Raw genomic sequence first — 22,388 nt, forward strand, 5'->3', positions numbered from 1 at the left:
TTAAAAACTCTTCCTCAGGGAAACCCTTCCCTTATTCACTACTCAGATCTTTCCTCATTTGACCTCAGTCATGTTCTTTATAAAAATTTCCTCCAAAATCCCACTCCATTTTCGCCCTCCGTTTTTTAGTCACAAACATGTCAAAACTTGACTTTTAATCATTGCTGTTGGCTCTACTGCCCAAGACATATTTTTCTTGTTGGTGGAATCATGGTCACCAAAATTTTCAGATTCAATACCTTCTACTACTGGTACAAAATATACAAAACGTTCCCAAATACGCGTGTCCACATGGACACACAGAGAACTTCTAACAAGGAGCAGTCTCCTTACTTGTTACTTAACCCAACCATTCCTACCCACTGAAATACGGTGCATTTTCCTCCTGGTCAGTCATGCCACCCTTCAGTATTGCTTGGGTAATTCTTTAATGTGACTCTTCCCTTTAAGAGTGATGACTGCATGAGGGCAGTTTCCGCTCTGGCTTGGTCATTGTTATATCCCTGGTACAATGTGTGGAAGGAAGTAGGAGCTTAAGTTAACATTTGTTGTTGTTAATCCTCACCCAAGGGTATTTTTCCATTGATTTTTAGATAGAGTGGAAGGGAGGGAGGGTGTGGGGTGGGGAGGGGGGGGGGAGAGAGAGAGAGAGAGAGAGAGAGAGAGAGAGAGAGAGAGAGAGAAACATCCATGTGAGAGAAACACATCGATTGGTTGCCTCCTGCATGACCCTGACTGGGGCCAGGGATCAAACCTGTAAGCCAGGTATGTGCCCTTGATTGGGAATCAAACCCTCGACCCTTTGGTCCACTGGCCAACACACTAAATGCTAAGCCAACCGGGCCAAGGCAGATAAGTTAACATTTTAATGAGTATATGCAAATGTGCAGGGTGTGGAAGGCTGGGGTGAATGGGAGAGTAGAAAGGTGAGCTCAACCTCCAAGGAACTTCTAGTCCAGAGGAAGAGAGGGTGCATGATAAAGTTCATTACAGGATCAGCTGAACGAAGGGTTAATGGGCAGGTCAAGGCAAGGGCTGAGTTGATGACACAGACTAAGGAGTGATTGATCTCAACTGGGCTGGTGGAAGATGCGGTGGGTCTCACAGAGGAGATGATATTTATTTTGGCCTTGAAAGAAAAATGGATTTAGTTAGTGGGAGCTGGGGAAGGTGCCAAAACATGACAAATTACACTTGTGTTTTTGCAGCCGTGGTCCACTGATAGGATCTCTCTCCAGTCAGGGTATAACATCGTAGGGCTGGGAGTCAGGAGACCCAGGTGTGCTCCCGTGTGTCTCGCTGCTCTGGGCCTCAGTGTGTGGGTACCACCATGGTGTTGCACAGGACCTCGGAGGACGCTGCCTTCTCTAAAACTCTCCCATTCTGCAGATGGCATGTTGTCTTTGGAAGCGGTGCCTTTCTGTGGTGACCTTTCTTTCTGGGAACCACAGAAATGTCAGTGAGGAGTTAGGGATGTGTCCTTGTCCCCCTGTGGGTGTTGACCGGGGTCATGTTTCAGGGTCCCTCTGGTTTTAGTTTAATAGATGAGACAGGCATGAGCTTAGATCACAGGGTGTAGTGGAACCTCAACCTCTCGGGTCTGGATATGGAAGCCAGGGCTTTGTCAGGCTGGGTTGGGCCTACTTGATGTGGGGAAGTACTCTTGGTGAGTAACCACGTTTTACCCATTGATCTGCACTTGAGGCTTTGTTTTTATTATCACTTCCTCTAGTGGACTTGGGAATGCTGGGCCCGTTGACCTGCAGCTGCTGAAACACTGCATTGGGCATGAAGAAAGGAGCAAGACAGAAATTGAGACAGAATTGCAAATATTTACAGTGGTAGCAATGGCCTGTATACATCTCAAGTTAGTGTGTGTTAATTACATTCTGTACTTGAGGACATTAAATGTCCCGAGTATAATATTGTTTCCTCGTGAAATTACACAACTCTGCTCTCTCTCTCCACTGGGAAAGTGAGAAGTTTAGTTGTTAGATAATCTTCGATTTTTCTTTTAGTTATAAACTGCTCTGAGTTTTTGTGAGTCTAGGGGTAGAGTAAGTGACACTGGCATAGGTAAGCATCCCCTTTTTGTCAAAACACATTATCTACCCTGAAAAGAAGTCTGTAATGCACTTAAATTTTTTTAAAATATGATTTTTATTGATGTTTTAGAGAGAGAGAAGAAGGGACAGAGAGATAGAAACATCAATGTGAAAGAGAAACATTGATCAGCTGCCTCCTGCACCCCCCCACTGGGGATCGGCCCACAGCTCGGGCCTGTGTCCTGACCGGGAATTGAACTGGAACCTCTCAGTCCCTGGGATGACGCTCAATCCACTGAGCCACACCGGCCGGCTTAAACTTAAAGTTTTATTCTTAGTATTTCTCTGTCTTTCTGGCCAACTGAAGCAGCCATCTCGGATTTATCTCTTCACTTTCTGTCCTCAAGGAATTTGTTTCTGTTGGAAGAGAGGAATCAACAGTGATGAGTTCCCAGGTAATGAAAAGAAACTGTTTGGTTAATTACTTTTTCTACTGTGTGGATTCTTCTGTCTTCTCCAGGAAGGAACTGTTCAGTATACACACAATAAATTGCAGCATTTTTGTGTGTTTCTGTGTCTCTGTGTATATGATTTTGGTTTGCTTTCAGAACTCATTTATGATGGCAAGGATCCGTATGGTGGCAAATGTTCTTATTTTTTCCCTGTGTATTCCTTAAGCACTTACTGAGTATGAACTCTGCATTTAAGGTTTAGAAAGTGTGGGAATACAAAGAAATAAACTGGTCCTTCTGTACAGAAAAATAGAAAACAATGATAATGAGGTACCACTTATTTAATTATATCTTAGTGTTTGCCTGTTAAGAGATTTAGATACATCATTTATGCATTCACCTAATATTCATTATCTACTTACTTTGTACCATGTACTGTTTGAACACTGGGTGTACAACTAAACAGGACTCAGTCCCTGCGCTTGTAGAGATTAGGGTGCAGGAGAGGAGTTAAAATCAGACCCAGAGATGTTTCATCTTCCATGAAAATGTGGGAGAAGGTGGAAGTGACGTGGCCTTGTTCAGTGTGTCCCCCAAAAGTACTATCTTGATCTTTTTTTTTTTTAAATTTAGGAGGTTGCAAGCATTCCCCTGAATTTCACCCTCAGTGCAATGACTTCACTGTGGTTTTCGGCCCGGCCTCTGCCTCTGTTGCGGTGGTGGTTGGTCAGGACCGCCGCCGGGGGTCTGTGGTTGTCAGCTGTCCACCAGCTCCTCAGAGGTGGGCTGTGTAATGCTCCTCTGTGACACGGCATTTGCTCTGCTGGTCCTCCTTCCCCATCTGTCATAAAGGTACTTGTTTTGGGACCGCTCAGCAGTATTTCTGGTTTATAACTGTCCTGCAACACGCGTCTCTTTCTGTACCGCCACTTCCTGATGTCTTGGCTGAACTGGAGTCTCTGAAACAGGAGATGAGACAGTGTATGGGCACGCCCTAGCCCACAGTGGCCGCCAGGGGTCACGGCTATGTTGAGTATACTACAACGACAACCACCACCACTGCTACTCTTACTACCACTATATGGGCTTGTAGGGCATTTTAATTTTTCTTCCAAGACTTGTTTTTTTTTATCACAGAGACAAGCCGGTAGATTTCATGTATCCCTTAAGGATGGTAATAGGAAGAGTAGAGGGAAGAGGAGAGACTGTAATAGTGATAAGAGTATGATCTCTGGAGTTGATCAGATTCATTTCTGCCACTCAGGTTCTGTGTAACTCGAGACAAATGTGTCATCCCTTCTGGGGCTGGTTTCCTTGTCTGTGAAATGGGGATAATGCTGTCTTCCTTAGTGTGTACTGAGCGTTTGCCCAGACTGTCTACTTCAAACCTTTTAACTGCCCCTCGGATTGCAGAAATATTCTCCCCAATGTACAGAAGATTCTGAGCACAGAGAAGTCAAAACTTTGCCTGTGGATACACACCCAGCATGCAGGGAACTGGGTTTGGGACACAGGTGGTCTGGTTGCCCGAGGTTTTTATAACACGTGATGCTTTGAGCATGATGTCACTCAGCACACTGTAACATTTATTCTAAGTGTAATAACATGATCACAAGCTGGGCTTTAACCATCACGGAGACCTGCTGCTTTCCGCACGGAGGGCGCCCTGACCTCTGCAGCGCTCATTCCCATCTGGACAGTCTGTCTGCTGCAGGTGGAAGTGGTCTGGCCTTCCACGGTCCTTACAGCAAATGTGGAATGATTGCTTTTTAGGAGTTTTCTGTTGATCCTGGGATTGCTAATTGCTTCTGTTCACTCTCTGCTTCCACCCCAGTTTCTGGCTTGGCATCAACAAGTTGAGAAATGTTCAAGGAGTTTTCAGCCAAAGTCTCTGGTGCATTGAGGAGCTGACTCAGCCCAATTAGGCTGCAGGCCTGCCTGGTGGGGATACTCTTGTTTAATGAGGAGCTTTTTTTTTTAAAGGTGGATTGATGGCATGGAAGCCACTCCGAGGTGAGTTTTGTATTGACTTTGATCACTGCAGTCCCAGCTGGAGGAGCTCTGGCTGCTGCGACAGGTGAATGCAGCTCAGATTGGGTGAGAGGGGAAGCTTTGGAGGAAGAAACTGCCAGATGCAAAAACCAGTTCCCACCTTTAGCTCCTCCGTCCACCCACACCTATTGCATAGATAAATCAGAGGCAGCTTCTGGTTGGAACTGGTCATTAAGTCAATGCAGGCAGCCTTCCTTCGGGCTCTGATCAGCAGCAGAGTGCTGGGCTGTTTATCAACAGGCTGCCATCATGGAAGCTGAGTGTACAATTCAAACTGTCACAAATGTATTATGCAGTCACAGCCGGAAAACTATCCATTTGTCTCTGGTGTCACTTGTCTGTTACTGTTACTTCTTCCTTCTAATCATGAGTATAATAAACACTTATTTGAGGCCTGGAGAGAATAATAATTTATTTTGTTTATAGCTGGGCAATTAAAGAGTGGACCTACATTCTTACATCCGAACACTTGACTTACAGCCTGAATACCCTGTCGGGGGAGGATTGGGTGGTTTGTGATGTCCTCTGGTGCTGTTCTTTGGGGGCTGTTCTGTTCTTGCAGGTGATCAGATTCTTTTCTGGTGACTAGAAAGCTTCTGAACAGCAGTGAACTGAAAAATCCAGGGGACTGTTTTTGTGGGGAAATACTCCCTCACCTTCTTCTCGTCTGTGCCCAAGAGCTAGGACACTTTCTCCAAGGATGAGACCTGCGCCCTGCAGCGGGATGCGAGCTGAGGCCATCTCCGGGGACCTGTCCCCATGGGTGCAAGTGGAGAAAAACACATTAAAGTATCTGTGGGATTTTGACGCTGCTCGTACCTATAGGGAGGCCGCCCCTGCTGATGGCTCTGCCTTCATTACGAGTGCCACTAGTCCAGGTTAGTGTTGGCAGACAGAGTTGAGCTGTGTAGGTTTTCGTCTCTAATGTGGCACAAAGTAACTCATATTGGTGATTGTGTGAAAAATGGCTTAATTTGTTCAAAGATGTTTTCGCAGACATCTCCAGGAGCACTGTCTATAACTCCCACAGGGATGAAGGTCCCATGGCATGGATTTTTGGACTCAGACCTGATTTGAATCCCAGCTCAAACTGGACAAGGTTTTCAATTCTCTTTTAACTTTATTAGTAAATATAGATTTACATGTAGATAATTTTAAGATGCTCAAAAAGTACTTTTAAGATTTATAACAAAAAATGTGTCCCCAACATCACCCCTCTGCACCCTTCAAGGGTACCCCTCAGAGAGAGCTATCTTTAACTCCGTAAGCTGTATCTTCTGATATTTCCCTCCAGATTTACAAACTATATGCTTTGTTTCCATTTTCCATTTCTTGTTGCTTCTTTTTTTTTTATCCTCACCAGAGGACATTTTTGCATTTATCTTCAGATAGAGCGGGAGGTAGAGAGGAAGGAAGAGAGAGAGAGAGAAACATCAATGTGAGAGAGACACATCGACTGGTTGCCATTCACATGACCCCAACAGGGGCCGGGGACAAACTGCAACCAAGGTACCTGCCCTTAGCAGGAACCGAACCTGATACTCTCTGGTCCACAGGCCGACGCTCTAACCGCTGAGCCAAACCGGCCAGGGCTCTTGTAGTTTCAAATGTAGGTATTATCTGTTGTTATTCCTAGCAGGAAGCTGAGGGTTCATGTTTGCATTCCACCTGTAAACTCGCGTTCCTCCCTCTACCTGCTAATATCTAAATGTCATTATCAGCGTGCCAGCACTTCTGGGTGGACGCTCATTGTCATATCGGACACAAGGATGGCTTCACTTTTCATGACATTGCCAAGTGCTTGCTTTTCACGTTGCTTAGTTTTCTTTGCACCCACCCCTAATTTTCCCCACACTCTACAGCAGAACTGAAAAATGCTTCCCACATAGCAAAACCAGCCAAAGAATCCATCAGTTCCTTAGAAAAAGCTATTGTTGGAGTGTTTCTCCTGTTGTCTGCCCTGCTGCTCTGATCTGGACTGGTTTTTTCCTCTGTCCTTTCCTCAGCTGTCATCCTGGAGTTTCCCTTGGTGATATCCTTGAAAGGCAGAGGTCTCGGCCCTTCTCAGCCAGCATTTCTCCTCTGCGCTGTCGGGCTATTGTTCGTCTCAGGAAGTTGTGAGAATTGAAGGAGCTAATATACGTCTGTCAGTAGCATAAAGTAGAGCTCAATCAGTATTAGCGAATGTCAATCTTTTCTTAATTTTTTTCTTTATTGATTTTAGAGAGAGAGGAAGGAGAAGAAGAGAGAGATAGAAACATCAATTAGAGAGAGCATCGATTGGCCACCTTCTGCACGCCCCCGACTGGGGATCAGGCTCGCAACCTGGGCATGTGCCCTGACCGGGAATCGAACCGGTGACCTCTTGGTGCAGTGGCTCAACCACTGAGCCACGTGGGCTGGGCTCTTTTCTTTTTCTTATCACTCTTCTCTTCTTCATCGCGCTGTACTGTGATCACTAATCTGCAAGCATGTGTAAGAATCTGGAAATATAGAGCTGGGAGACAGTATGACATAGCCCTTCATTTCACAATGAGACCTAAGGAGATTATGTGTCTTTCCCAGGTCACAGGGCTAGTCTGGCACAGGTGGAGCAGAACTAGACCACTGCCCCTCTCCCTTCAGTCAGTCACCTGTTCTTCCCGGCTCCTCACGCAGCCCCAGGAGCCTGCAGGGTATTTTGTTTTGGTTTTTTTCTTTTCTATTTTTTTAAACATCATAGCCATTTCTTCTTTCCTTTCCTAATTTCTTTCTTTTAAAAAATATAGAGAATAGCTTCATGAGATATAATTTAAATACTATACTTTCCACCCATTTAAAGTTTATAATTCAGTAGTTTTAACATATGCACCGAGTTGCAGCCATCACCAAAATCTAACTTAAAAACATTTCATCATCTCAAAAGACAGCCTGTACCTTTTTGCTCTCACTTTATTAACCCCCATCCCTACACAGCTACAAATCTGCTTCTTGTCTCAACGGATTTGACCGCTGTGGACATTGCAATAAATGGAACCTGCTTTGTAAGGCCTTTTGTGACTAAATTCCTGTGCTTAACGTAATGTTTGCAAGATTCATCTATGTTGTGGCATGTATCAGTACTTGATTCATTTTTATGGCTGAATAGCATTCCATTGTAGAGATACACATTTTGTTCATTCATCAGTTGATGGACATTGTGGTTATTTCCACCTTTTGGCTTTTATGAATCTCCATGTACAAGTTTTTATGTGGAAATATGTTTTCTTTTCTCTTGGGGACATATCTAGGAGTGGAACTGCTGGTTCACATGGAAACTCTATGTTTCACCTTTTGAGGAACTGCCAAGCTGTTTTACAAAGCAGCTGCTCTGTTTTGAGTTCCCGCCAGCAATGTGTGAAGGATCCAATTTCAGGAGTTTGAAGTGGTACTTTGTTGTTTTTGTTTGTATTTTCCTGGTGGGTAATGATATTGAGCATCTTTTTCCTTTGCTTATTGGCCATTTGTATATCTTCTTTGAGAAATATGTATTCAGATGCTTTCCGCATTTTGAAATTGTGTTATCTGTATTATTGAGTTGTGCAATTTTTTATGTTATGGACACAAGTTCCTTAATGGTTGTAGATTAGCAAATATTGTCTCCTATTCTGTGGGACATCTTTTTACTTGATATCATTTGCAGCACTAACATTTTATCTATTTTTCTTTTGTGTTTGTGCTTTTGGTTCATATCTAAGAAGGCTTTAGTCATGAAAATTTACTCCTATATTTTCTTCTGGGAGTTTTATAGGTTTAGGTCTTATATTTAGGTCTGTGATCCATTTTGAGTTAGCTTTTGTATATGGTGTGAGAAAAGGGGTCTAACTTTATGTATTTGTGTGTAGATATGATATTGTCTCAGTACCGTTTGTTGAAAAGACTATTCTTTTCTCATTGAATTGTCTGGGCACTTTTGTTGAAAACTAAACCTATAGGGGTTTTGACATACTGTCACACTATCTTTCTGTCCCTCCGAGTATGGGTAACTGGTGTAATAATGTGCCTGGTAATAAAATGAATAGGTTCCAGCAGTCTCCTTTGTGTGAAATCTTTGTGACCAGAAGGACTAAACATCTTGGGGGGGATGCATTGCAGGTCAGATAAGGGAAGACAGAGAACCACAGTCAATACTGTGCGAACTGAAAACGATCAAATGTACTAGGAAGTTGGGAATAGGAATTAATCTGAGGATTAGCAGAAGAATGTGATGAGTGTAAGCACCGGCACCCCGCTTTGCTGCAGACCTCTGCAGGCCCGAGAGCTCGCCATGCCGCCGACCAGAGCCAGGTGCGCATGGCTGGGACGCCACTGGATGTGTGTGGCCTGCACTGTCCCCATTCCCCCACACTCGGTGGTCTCAGGTCGCAGCCAATCAGCACTTTGTCTCTGGACAGCACCAAAGCCCACCACCATCTTGGCTACTGCTCCAGAACCCTGGACACCTCTGCAGTGAAATGGACTTTCATATTTTTATTACCTTTGCTTTCTTTTTAATTGAAGTTTAGAATACTCCAAGTACACTAATATTGAATACAGCGTGGTGACCTTCTGTTGCCATAGACAGGGTCAGGGTAGGGACTGCTGCAGGCATCTCTGAAGCTTCCCTCGGGCCTCTTCCCATTCAGCTCCCTTGACAGAGAGAACTTTGGTGTTGCCGGAGTTTGAATGCCTGGTTTAACGTGTTCAATATGTTTGTGAGACATCCATTTTGTTGTGCCTCAGTCCTTCATTTATTATTGCTTTTATAGTCAGTCCCCTGTATGAACAAGCTCACCTATATTGATTTATCCTTCTCTTCATAGGAATCTGGGTAGCTTGTAGTTTGGGGCTATTTTCAGTTAAAATGCTGTATTCTGGTCTGGGTCCTTTGGTAGACACAGGCACCCATCTTTTCTGTATTTGCACAGGTATGGAAGAGCTAGGATGGACAGTAGGTGTGCATTTGGCATTTGAAGATGCTGCTAAATGAACTCTGGTTTTTGATCCTCTCCTGTTTACGTCTGCGTCTGAGCTCTGGCTCAGAGTATGCGTTTGCAGCCTCGCACGGACAGGTCATGGATAGGAAAGAGGAAGAGAACTCGATAGAGGCAGAAGGGGTGGGGGTGGAGAGTATTAAAGGAAGATTATGAATGTTAAAATGTCAAATGGGGGATGTTAAGGGAAGAATGTGAAGAGAATGACTTGGAGACAGTATAAGTATGAGTTGAGAATACAAGTTTTCAGCCCGGATTCAAATTCTAGCTCTGCCATGGATGAGTTATTTAACTTCAGGAAACTTACTTCACCTCTGAAGCACATTTGTCTCACCCGTAAAAGGGAGTAAATAATAAGAACTTGTATCACAGGTTACTGTGAGCAGTAGGTGGGGCACTGACTGGAAGACACAGCTTACGTTGACAGAGCTTCCTAAGTGCTAGTAACTGCTAAGGAACTAGCTGATTTATCTTTCCAACAACCCGTGAGTTACGAGCTCTCGTTTTCCCAGTTAGGAAGCGGAAGGTCCGAGAGGCTCAGGAACGTGCCCGGGCACGGAGCTGGGAGGGTAGGAAGGTGGGAACTGACAGGCTGATACCAGTGCATTGAGCACAGAGTGTGGGAGGCAGCCTGACATGAAAGAGAATGCTGTTGCTTTTAGACATGGACAAGTGAAGAACTGTTGTTGACACAGGCAGGACAGACCCCCAGAGTGGTCCACCCAGGGTTTCTGGAGTAGTCCAGGAAGGGACAGTGACTGCTGGGATGAAGGAGACAGGAAAGTTGGCAAATCTCTGTCCACGACATGCAGCCTCATCTCCAGGGCAAAGTTCTGAATTTCTTTCCCAGCATCCACTAGAAAACTCCATTGGGTGATGCTGAACAGTCAGGTCCCCACGTACCACCCTTCTGCCGTAAGCCCCCCATCCTGCTCTCTCTGAAGCCTGGTCCCAGGTAAAGGTGCCTTTCTCCCCCCGCCCCCCCCTTCCCCTCCTTGTTGCCTTGTTTTGGTCTAGGCTGGCCCCACACCAGCCCGAGGGCCCAGGATTCCATAAATATCTGTCTCCCTTTCCCCTCAGCCGTTCCCAGGTCTCCTCTCTGGGGGCTGTGCTCTTAGTGGGATGGATCCACTGTGGTCACACTGTCCCTGCTGGGGAAGTCAGACATAGAGGCGTGTAAAGAAAGGTTACCGCATCCCATACACCCTCCAATCTCAGCCTTCCTCAGTCCACCCCAGGTGTAATCAAGTGACTATATCTTGTCACACCTATAGGAACATATAAAAACAACAGTCTGTCTTTATTTCATTAAAAACCACACACAACAAAAACCCTTTTTTAAAATGGTAGTTTTATTATGCACACAGTCCTCTCTCTTCTTCCCTCTTTTTTCAGCCTCCCTTCCTCCTCCTTCCCACCGGCTTCCCTGCTTGTTCTTCCTCTGTCCTCTGGTTCCCTTCCTTCTTCCTTCCCCTCCTCCCTCCCTCGTCATGAGCTGCCCTTCGGTGCAGTCAGTGTGCTGGGCCAGGGGATGGAAAGACGCTGCCCTTACCTCCCAGGACACCAGGGTCTTGTGTGGAAATCAGGCGTGAATGGTTAATTGCCACAAAGGTGTTTTGTTTTTGTTTTTTTTTAAGATTTCCCCCCCTTTATTTTTTTCCTCATCACTGTTTTTTTGTTTTTGTTTTTCTAATCATTTGGAGAGTCTTCCTCATCCACTTGGAATGAGATGGGAGGGTTGTTGGAGGCCCAGGCCCGCTACTCCAGCGTTGAATTGGCCTTGGCTCCTGGGAATTAAAAATAAAAAGTGTATCCCTATGTCCAGGCGACCTATTAAATTAAGTCCAGTTCCTGCCCTTCCCATGTTTGTTTACTGCCCATTACAGACATTTGTCAACCTTATAGGCTCCTGTCTACAGAAGGAATAAATGCTTAGCATCCTGGTAGAATAAATAGCTCCTTGCAAGAGGAATTGCATCTAATGAGGAAGGGCAATCCCAGCCTCAGACTGTTGGACCCACTGGAAGGGTAGCGATCTGTGGCTCAGTCTCTGAAGCTAAGTACAGGCTACACTGCAGATTCATTCTTCTGGGTGAAGAAGGAAGATGTGCTGAACACTCTCTCCGTACCAGGCGCCGTGCCAGGCGCCCACAGTCTCTGGCCCTTGCATGGTCACGGCAGCGTGCGGAACCGGCAGCCCTGGACCCGCTGACTGCGGACAAGGAGCGTGAGGCATCGGGCAGTGGAGCCCTCAGTTCCGCTCAATCAGACACATCCGTGCCAGGCTCCCTTGTAGGCGCTTGGAATGCGTCAGTGAAAAACAAAGAGTCTAGCCCTTGGGTAGGATAGACGACAAACCATAAACATAATCAGTGAGTAAATTATAAAGTATAAGAGAAGTTGGTAAGGGCTACGGAATCAAGAAAAGTAGAGCAGAGTCAGGGTTTAATAGATTATGGTATTAAATGGAATAGTCAGGGTGACTTCATGGGGACATGAAGAATTCAGCAAAATATGCAAAATATTAAAAAGACCTCTGTGTCCTGTAGTCTAGCGGAAAGGGTTTAGGAACTCATTTGACAGTCTTTGTTGAGCTGGGTAATACAGAAATGGCTTATCCGTCACCGTGTCCCCCAATGCCATGCAGTTTCTCGAGGGCGCCCAGTTAGCCTAGGAAACAGTGGCGCTCGGGGACTGGCGTGGACATGTGCAGTGGAGGTCAGGGACAGCCCGGACGTCCGTCTGTCCGCACTCCCGCAGAGCTGTGTGCCGAGTGCACGCCGGGGGAGGCCCAGGGGCACCCACAATCCTGAGACATTCTCCCGGAGCGCGGAGGATCCCTCCCGGAGGCGAAGGCAAGTGATTAGGGGCCTTGTCTTCAGACTCAAACTGCCTTTTGAATCTGAGCTCTGCGTGATGTTTGGTGTGTTCCTTCGCCCCTTGGAGGTTTGCTTTCTTCCTCTGCGAAGTGGGGATTAATCCTTGCTCAGAGGGTTATTGTCAGGCGATGGAAGGATTGTGGACAGTGTGGGGTGTTGGGTGTGGCACGTGTCACAATGGTGGCTGTTGTTATCCGGCTCATCTGCAGGCTCATTTGAGGTTCTACTCCTGGCAAGACGGCCCAGGGAGCAGTCTCACAAGCATCTGTGACCGAGGCCAGCGGAGAGGCGTGTGGCAGGGCCGCCCTCCTCCCAGCCCAGGCCAGCTTCCCGGAGCAGCATATGGACCAGGGGCTCCCAGGCACTTTTGTCAGCGGGCGGCCGTGTGAACAAATGACAGGGTGGGGAGAGGTGGCTTGTGGGTTCTGGATGGATCACAGTTACGGCAGTCCCCCCGAGACGGCCATCTGTTCCCATCCTCCCCAGACTTTCCATCTCGCGTGTCTCCAGCCCCAGGTGGAATTCAGGAAACAGAAGCGAAGGGCAGAGGTCCTTGGAGCCGAGGGGCAGTCGTCCGGGGCGCTGCCTGCTGTGCAGCCCAGTCCCACCCTTTGAGATCACTGGGCCTGCGCTGGGCGCCAGGTCTCCAAGGACCTCCTCGCCCATTAAGAATTGCCCTGTGATTGGTTCATATATTCAGGAAACACTGCTGCCAACAGCTTGCCCGCTGCCTACCGTGGGCGGACGAACAAAGCCAGCACAGGCCCTGCTCTCAGGGGCTCCTAGCCATCAGGTAGCGGGAGTTCAGGGTCCTGTGGGTGCTTGTGGTTGGATGCCGATACGCACTGAGTGCCTACCAGTAACTTTCTAAGCACTTTGTATGGATTAAGCCATTTAAACATCACAAGGACCCTGGAGATGGATATTCTCTCCAGTTCCAGAGGGAGATTAGATACGTCACTCAAGGGCACACCCGTATAGTAATGGACACTTAGAATATTAGGAGATTTTGCAGACATTTGAGTTCTCACCTCTTTTAAAAGGGATCCGAGGATGGATGGCTGTGGTGGGGCTCTTGTCCTGCCTGGTGACAGCCAGCGGCAGGTGAGTGGCTGCTCATCCTTGGTTGGCCAGAGTCCCCACCATCCATTGCTCTGTAATGCCTCCCGCCCCCTCGGTGCTGATTGCCGGGCCTCTTCTGCACACAGTGAGCAACCTTGAGTTAGTTCATTTTTCAAGTTTATTTGATGGATGTGGCAGCATTCCAGCCTGAGAAAACAGTCAGCCTTGGAAAGCAGTGAGCATCAGATGCCTGGGGCGGGGGAATGTAGGGCAGGTGTAGTGGGCAGGGCCCACACAGGGAATACCATCTTAAACACACAGGCGAGATGCTGCATCTCTTAAGTCCTTTAAGTCCAGAGCCCAACTTACATGGGTTATTCTGTTGTGAGCTGGCCTTTCTCAATAGGCTCTTCTGTGCCCCTCTTCCTTCTTCCTGTAGAGTTTTCAAGTTTCCTTTCTTTGTGCTCACCTTTTTCTTAAATTCCACATATCATTTTTAAAAAAATATTTTTTCTTTATTGATCTTAGAGAGAGACAGAAACATCGATGAGAGAGAACATTGGCTGGCTGCCTCCTGCCTGCCTCCACCTGAGACTGGGCCCACAACCTGGGCCTGTGCCCTGACCAGGAATTGAACCGGTGACCTCTTGGTGCATGGGTCGACACTCAACCAGTGAGTCACACCGACCGGACCCACATCCCATTTTTAAAGAAAACAAAATAGGGAAATGCAGGAAAAAAATTGAAGATAGCTAATACCAGCAATCCCTCCTAACCATAACTGCTTTCTTTGTATGTAGTATACATGCATTTTACATGTTTTCTCTATTTTTATATTCTGTATAACATTTATATTTTAATAGAATTACAAGCATGTTTACTTTATACGTATAAGGTGTATGTTTATATAATAAAATTTGAGTCAAACAATATATAGTGTTTTGAAACTTGTTTTTTTTCGGTAATGTATCGTGAACATTATTCTGTGTCAGCAGCTGCATTTGTGGTTTTAAAAGTTAATTAGTTGCTGCTTAGGATGTTTCCAGATTTTTTATTGGCACACATCCTAGATTATTTATTTGATAAAGTTCCAGGAAAAAAATTGTACCATCAGAGGGTAAATGCTTTCCCCAACTTCTGATTTTTTTGCAAACGTTGCCATATGTTATACATACCCTCTAATGTATGTATATCACGTATGTGTGTGTATGGCCGAATTACAGGTGCAGCCTGACGAATTGAAGAGCTCATGTTCGTCAGTGTGAGAACTGGCGTATATTCCTCTCTCACTGCTATCTTGTGACTGTAGTTTGGATCTGAACAGAGTGAGGAGGTAGGACTCTCACATAGTCCGGTATTTCCAGTAAATGGCTGCGAAAAGGCACCTCGTTCTCCCAGACTGCCTGGCAGGGAGAGGCGGCGCAAGGGCAGCGTCCCTTCGCTCTTTCCCCTCTTCATCTTCTCTCCACAGTGAACTGATACGAGCTAGCTGTGCGGCGCTGCATGTGGCCGGTCTGCCATGTGCACCTGCCGTGGGCTCCGCATCTCTCTGCAGCCGGCAGACCCGGGACGGCCCACAGTTTCCCATCACAGCTGCTGTTTGGTAGTTGGTGAGCCAAGCAGGGGGGCAGGCACCTCCTCCCCTTGCTCTTGGAAGTCGTCCATTCCATCCATCACTCGGGGAACTGCCCTGAGCTGTACCAGGGACAAAGGCGAGCCCCAAGTTTTCTGGGTGGGGTACTGATCACCCCCTACACAAATACTTTAACTTTGGTTAGAAAAATGCATTGTTGATATTTTACTATAGAACCTTTCAGAAGTGTGTGTGTGTGTGTGTGTATTTTTCCTTCACAAAATAGGATTATGCTGAACATGCTATTATGTAACCTAAGTTTTTCAATTACAAGTATATTATTATTATTATTATTTTTTTATCCTCACCCGAGGATATTTTTCCTTTTTTTTTTTTGTACAGATACAGTGGGAGGGAGAGAGAGAGAGAAACATCGACGTGAAGGGACACATCGAGTGGCTGCCACCCGCACGACCAACCAGGGCCGGGGACAAACTGCAACCGAAGTACATGCCCTTAGCGGGAACCGAACCCGGGTCTCTCCGGACCGCAGACCGACGCTCCAGCCGCTGAGCCAAACTGGCCAGGGCACAAGTATATTATTTTTTAATGTCAGTATTCTATTGAATATTCATTTGTTCATTCACTAACCTATTTAATAATAAAAAAGAAACTTTTTCCCCCCAGCATCATTAATTTAATATGAGTAGGAGAAACAGATAATAAATAATTTTACCAAATCATACCAGCCCCAAAAGAAAGTTGCTCTGTGAGTGTATAGCAGAGGGGACCTGGTCCCAGAGGGCGGACACTTCATCTGTGACCTGAGGAATCAGATGTGGAATGGAATTGGGGGGAGAGAAGGGACTGTCCCCATTTTTATGGCATAATATTCCATTTACACCTGTGTCATGATTTATGTAATAAGTTGCCTTGGGGGCATTTTTTCTCCAAGCGTATTCAGATCTCACTGAGAATGGTAGCCTGTAGGTTGTTGTTGGTTTCCGTCTGTTTCATTCATGTTGATAGCTTTACTGGAGACTGGCCTAGCCCTGGAGAGAACTTGCCTGGACTCACCAATATTCTCATTGGCTCTTGTGTTTAGTGACCTAGATGTGCAGGTCTCAGGCTGGGCCGTGGACAAAGGTTACCTGTCGGGGAATGGCACCGACGAGTGGCCGTGCTGTTGGGTGTTGAGGCCTGTATACTACCTGATGGCAGCTGGCATTTGCCCTGTGCCTGGGTGCATCTGATAGTTTACTGCGACATGTGCCAGGCCCTCGTCATGCCAGCGAGTGTGTTACAGGTTGAGAGTGTGACCTCTGTCCTTAGACGTGCACCATGGGTGTGCAGACCAGAGGCGGTCCCCGTGGAGCATCATGCGTACGCAGTGCTCACGTGGTAAAGGAGTGAACCCAGGCTGCTCTGTTGGCCCGGGAGCCAGCGCTTATCACGGCCAGCCCATCGGCGTCTGCGAGCAGGTAGTGATTGAACTGACCCTCGAAGGCTGATCACGTTGTTAAATATTAAGGGATGTGGGGCCTTCTGATAGAAGGAGCTCTAAGAGCAAAGATTTCAAGGACAGAAGAGGCCTGGCAATTCCTGGTATGTATAAAGGTACTAGGTACATTTCTGGCTCCTTGGTGGAAACAGCCTTGGAGAGTAGTTGGGTCCGGACAGGAGAGACCTGGAATACCATGCCAGGAAGGTTGGGTTTACTCCGTATGCAGCGAGAGAATGTTCATCAGGTTGACTATGTTAGGACCACGTTAGTCCTGTCACAGACAAACTTCAGGACCTCTGTGACTTTGCATCATGGAACTGCATTTGTTTTTCACATAGTGTCCAAAGGGTGTTTCTGATTGGAAAGTGATTCTGCTCCAACAGGTGATTTGCGGCCCCAGGCTCTTTTTTTTCTCTACCATCTCCAGTGTGTGGCTTCCACGTCACTGTGCACATCTGCAAACAGCTGGGGAGCGAGGGAAGAACACTGTCTGAAGTTCTTGGTTAGCCGATTCTGGAAGAGCTCGTGTCACTCCTGTGCACGTTGCCTGGCACTCCGTTGCTTGGCTCCACCAAGCTGCACAGGGTGCTGGGGAGTGGAGTCCAGGTGTTTTGTTGTTTATTTAAAGAAATTTTTTTTTTAATTGAAGAGAGAGGAATGGAGAGGGAGAGAGAAAGTGAGCCTAACATCCATCGGCTTCCTCCCGCACACCCCCTACTGTGGATCGAGCCCCAACCTGGGCATGTGCCCTGACCTGGAATTGACCCAGCAGCCTTTTGGTGCTGGGAGGATACCCAGCCACCTGAGCCACACCTGCCAGGATGAGTCCAGGTGTTCTGCACAAGGTGAAGCGGAAGAGAGTGACAGAACTGCGACATGTCTGTTCTTGACAGTTTAGTTGTGATGGTGATGTCGAGAGCGAGGGGAGGAGAGGAGGCGGAGACAGAGGACAGCGCTTACCAGGAGGGCACGGAGAGCGGAGGCTGGCGTTCACTGAGTGCGCACTGTGTGGTAGGAGCTTCACAGGCGGCAGCCCTCTGTGACGGGCTGCTGTCTCCCCCTTTTACAGAAGAAATACTTGAGCCTAGGGGGTCATTTGCTGAGGCCTGGGAGAACCAGGGTTCCTGCCCAGGCTCGCTTACCCAGCTCCTGCGCTCCTAGCCACGCCCGCCTCTGGCCAGCTAGCCGCGCTGTTCTTCTGGGGGTGCTGTTCTTCTGGGGGTGCGAAAGGGAAGAGAAGGTGAAAAAAGAGCCGTGTGTTAAGTGAGGTGAACTGTGCCTCCTTAGAAGTGGAACCAAAGATGAAGAAGAGGTCATGCTCCGGAGCCTGGAGGTGCCCGTTGGGGGGCAGGGCACTTCTGTGCCACTTCGTGCCTGAGGCTGTCTCAGCTCCAGACCTGCCTCTGTAGTCCAGGTCCTCACGCCCGCGCATCCGGACAGGCGCTCTGTAAGGGTTTTCACTGGGTCTCTGTGTTGGTGGTCAAAGGAACGGTAGATGCACATTTTAGATGACACTGGAGGCACAGTCCCCGGGTCTCGGCCACTGAGTCAGGTTGCTCTCCACTGTCCTTATCTCAGGGTGCCCTCCCTTCTGCAAGGTCCCACTCACCTTGAAGACCAGGCCAAATGGTCCCCCACTCTGAAACTTTCCCTAGCTTCTTGGGCAGAGGTGGTTTTTACTCTTCTCTGTTCAGGCTGTGCAGGTAACTCATTTATTATGGCCTGATCTGGGGTCTGTTCCCACAATTATGGTGTGAACACCCCAGTTTCTGAGGTTTATATACAAGACAGGTTAGGATGGTGGGCATAATTTTTGCGGAGATGAATTTTCTGTCGTTTTTTTTCCCCTCTGAATATACAAAGCTGGGTTTGGAAACACAGCGTTTGGGACCATGGACGTGACGTGAGAGTGACACTGGCCTGGCCCATCAGAACTGGTCGAACTGGTGGGGCGCTGGCTGGACGAGAGTCCACACCTGGTCTGAGAAACTGCCAACTCCATTGTGTTGGCAAACAAAAGACAAGGGCTGTGTGACACCCTCGAGCGTCCACTCTGTGACCTCTGATGAGGAGTAGAGCATGTTGGAGAGATCTTTAAAAACCAGGAGCAGCATAAAGAAGGTGTAGGCACCCCCAGGCGAAAAGTCAGAACGAGGAGAGCTCGCTTTCTGTCACTGTTAAATCTGAGCTGACGCTGGCCCTGTGGTCACAGTGTTGTGGCCAACTCACCTCCTCGAAGTGCCGCTGGAACAAGGACCTTCATGAAAGGATGGCCTGTGCCCCCGATTCGAATTCCGTATGCTACTTTTGAAGAAACGAGAAAGTGAAGGAAAGTAATGATTACTGTCTGTTACTTTGAAATTGCTCAGACAACGTATTTGTCACGTCAAACCCAGTTTAAATCTACAAAGGACCAGCCGCTTCTCAAAGCAGCTGGTGTTAATGGACAGAGAGAAAATTGCGCAGGTTAGCCCACCGCACACATCCTGCTTCCCCCTGAGCACTCCCTTCGACGTACCGGCTGCCTTGGGAGGGCAAGCTCGGAGCTCAGCCCTTCCCCGACACCTGGCCGACGATGCCATCACCGTGGCAAATCCCCACAGCGCCTGTGCCCCCCCCCCCAGGACTTCTCCCTCTTTGGGGTTAGTGTGGAGGGAGGGAATGCACCAGGGATGCAGATGGAGGTACACCAGCAGCCCTACTGCCCAGCTCTGACTTCCAGCTCCTCCCAGCCCCACTGTCTCCAGCTGCAAAGATGGCGTCAGTACACTTGTCCCCGGTCCTCGTGCGTGGATTAAACGAAGTCACATACTTGGAGCACATAGCAAGCAGCTGGCACATAGCAGGCATGCAACGTATTCTCGATCTTTTCTTGTCACCCTTTGCGGCCGTGGTATGACTTTCTTGCTCTGTAAGTTTAAAGAGTTCAGTTGCATTTGTGGTAGAGGCAGAAAAACGTGGTGTGAGCTCATTCAGAAGTGAAAATGGATTAGCTCTGAAATAATGCAAGTCAATGGGAAAATAGGATTTGATTTATTACTAGTTCAACATAGATGCGACTGGAGACTATATAGTTGCATAAAATAATGATTGGAAAGTGCCGTGTTGTCTGCCCCGTCATCACAGATGAGGAGAGATGAGAAGTGCAGACCTTTGGTGATTTTTAAAAAGCAAAGCTTTAGGGTCACAGTGTTATCGTCCTCCTCTTTCCTCTTCTCAAAAGACAGAGATAGTGACAGATATATCCCGTGAAGAGATAAAAGTACAGTAGAGTTAAGGTAAAGGAATTTTTTATTCCTGCTGGGAAGAAACAGTGATTTAATTATCCCTAATTAGAACTTTGAACATCCTGGTTCCCATCTTTTCAAATTTATTAATAGCATTACCCAGCCAAGCAGACTCACAAATCAACAAGATTAAAAATTAGCTGAATGCAGCAGAGAACCATTGAAGTATTTTCTCCATAACATCTGGCTTGTGTCATAGATATGACCAGGGATGTTTCCTAATCACACTTTTTAGCTCCATAAATTATACCATCACGTGTTGTCATGTTAACACGGAGCAATGACTTCTTTCTGAAGTTAATGACTTTCTGTTTGGTGGTAATGAGCAGTTATGCTTAGGCCACTGTTAAAATATTCTACTTGTTATCACCATTTTAGAATCAACACTGTTGAAAACACTACGTTTTCATAAACCTTTATTTAATCACCAAAATGTGTGTAGGTATGTTAATTTGTCCCTCCCTCTATCCCTTTCTACCCCTTTTGTAATGCGGAAGGAATGTTGTCAGTGTGTCCCTTGTGAGGAGGATCCAGTGCAGGTCAAGCAGGGCCTACCTGTATCTGTCTAGGCAGGTGGCAGACTGTAGCACCACCTGTCTGGATTCCTAGTGCATAGCAGTTTGCAGGATTTCATGAAATGCAGCATCTCAGGTTTATGCCCTTTTAGGTTTGTAGGGGAAGAAAAATAATTTTCCCTCTACCCCTTTAGGTTCTGGGCTGAGGCCCCCCCCCCCCCTCTGTAATGAAAGGCAGATTCATGGCAGGAAAAACAAACATAATTAATACTTTCATGTATATGGGCGATACCCAGGCAGACCGAGTAACTCCATGAAATGGCCATCACCTCACACACCATCTCCAGCTAAAGACAAAAGACAGATGCTGGGGGTGGGGGAAGGCCCGTGACCAGGTGACCAGCTGGAGCCCAGGAAGCAGGTTGTGCGTATTTCAGTCCAGCCTCATCCGTGGACTGGAGGCTCGAGCATTTTAGTCACCTTCCTCTTCCTGGTGCAGAGAGGGAGAGTCCCTTATAAATGTACATCTCCTACGGAAAGGCAACTTTCACTCAGTTTTCAGAGCTTCTCGTGTGTCTGCCATTTCTTAAAAATAACCAGTTCAGGATAACCCTGTGCCAGAGAGGCATCTGGGGGTGGCACGTGCTGCTCCCCTGGGGCTTCCTTCACGGGAACACTGGACCCAAGAGCCACAGCCTTGCTGACCAGCTCTCCCCGAGAGGACACATCGACAGCCCGCCGGGAAGTCCGGGCAGTGCGCTGTCTCCCAGGAGAACGGGTGGCGGCATCCTCTTTGGCAGGGCTCGTGTAAAGGTGAACAGGTGTGAATTAGGAACTAGCCATGGAAGTGTTCTGATTTGCAAACAATCTTAAGGTGATAATTACACAATTTCATCAATTTTTAAGCTGTACAATGTGGAAAAATAGTACATATCTGAAACCATAGAGTACCTGGCATCATTTTAAATTTTGATGGTTCGTGAACTCTAAATTTAGATTCTGTGTTGTGCTCACATGCTTCTCCCTCCAGGAGACTGCTTGCCAGTCCTCATGTAATGACTGGTTCTCTTTCCCGTTGAGACAGCTACTGCCCGCGACACCAGCAAGTGACCCTGTGAGCAGAGGCCAGCTTCCACCGAGAAAGAAGGGCTGCCTTTCTGCCCGGTGTGCCCTGTGCGTGTGCAGAGGCCAGAGCCCCGCTAAGGCCCATTACCTCGTTCTTGGCTCATTGCTTCCTGTCAGGTGAACAGGGCAGTCAGGTTATACTGGTTTTCGTGTGATCTCTGTGTTTTTGGTAGACTGGCTGTCAGTTTCCTCATATGCCACTTGGTTTCAAAAGGAGGAAAGCTGGCCCTGGCTGGTTTGGCTCAGCAATTGGAGCGTCGGCCTGCAGGCCAGAGGTCCCGGTTCAGTTCCCGCTAGGGACACATACAAAAAAAAAGGAGGAAGGCTGGCCCTTTGAGCGATTTGAGTTACCCTTCCGCTTGGCATCGTGGACACGCGAGCCCGAGGCTGCCCTGGAAAGAGAGGGTGCTGACCCTGCGTGCTGCTCTCTGCATGAGACCATCCTGGCTTTGCAGAGGGACTGAGACCGTCAGCGCCCTGACCTGTGTCCCCGGCATCAATGTGGTGGGGACAAGTTGATCTTGAAAAAGTGCAGTTGTCATGAGGCTTAACATATGACATCCTCACTTATTCATCTGAAATAAGCAGAACGGAGAGGGGCGAAGCCTGGTGTTTTCTATAGTCCTGCAGCATCTTGTTACCTGATGGGACAATGACCTTGTCGTTCTCCTTGCAGGGAAGTGTGGGAAGGGAGCAGCACCAGGCAGCATGCAGTTGGGACTAAACTGGATGGGTCACCCGAGCTCCTTGACTCAGCCCTCTGGTCGACATGTCATCTAATAGCGTTAGTGTTAGTCAGCATCTACCATTCATCCTTAGCTTCCGCCTAGGAAGGCATGTTTCAAGGGAGGAGGCAGGAATGATAAGCTGCACACAGGAGGTATCTAATAGGTGTAGAAAGTT

The 22,388-nt window shown here is 47.4% G+C and overlaps 1 protein-coding gene across 2 annotated transcripts in view; it reads left to right on the forward strand.

Moving 5' to 3' along the window:
* Positions 1–22,388, forward strand: part of MAGI1 (membrane associated guanylate kinase, WW and PDZ domain containing 1) — a 574,287-nt gene that overhangs the window by 139,897 nt on the left and 412,002 nt on the right. The window lies entirely within an intron of this gene.

The sequence above is a fragment of the Molossus molossus genome, unplaced genomic scaffold, assembly GCF_014108415.1.
Source record: "Molossus molossus isolate mMolMol1 unplaced genomic scaffold, mMolMol1.p scaffold_m16_p_18, whole genome shotgun sequence".
NCBI lineage: Eukaryota > Metazoa > Chordata > Mammalia > Chiroptera > Molossidae > Molossus > Molossus molossus.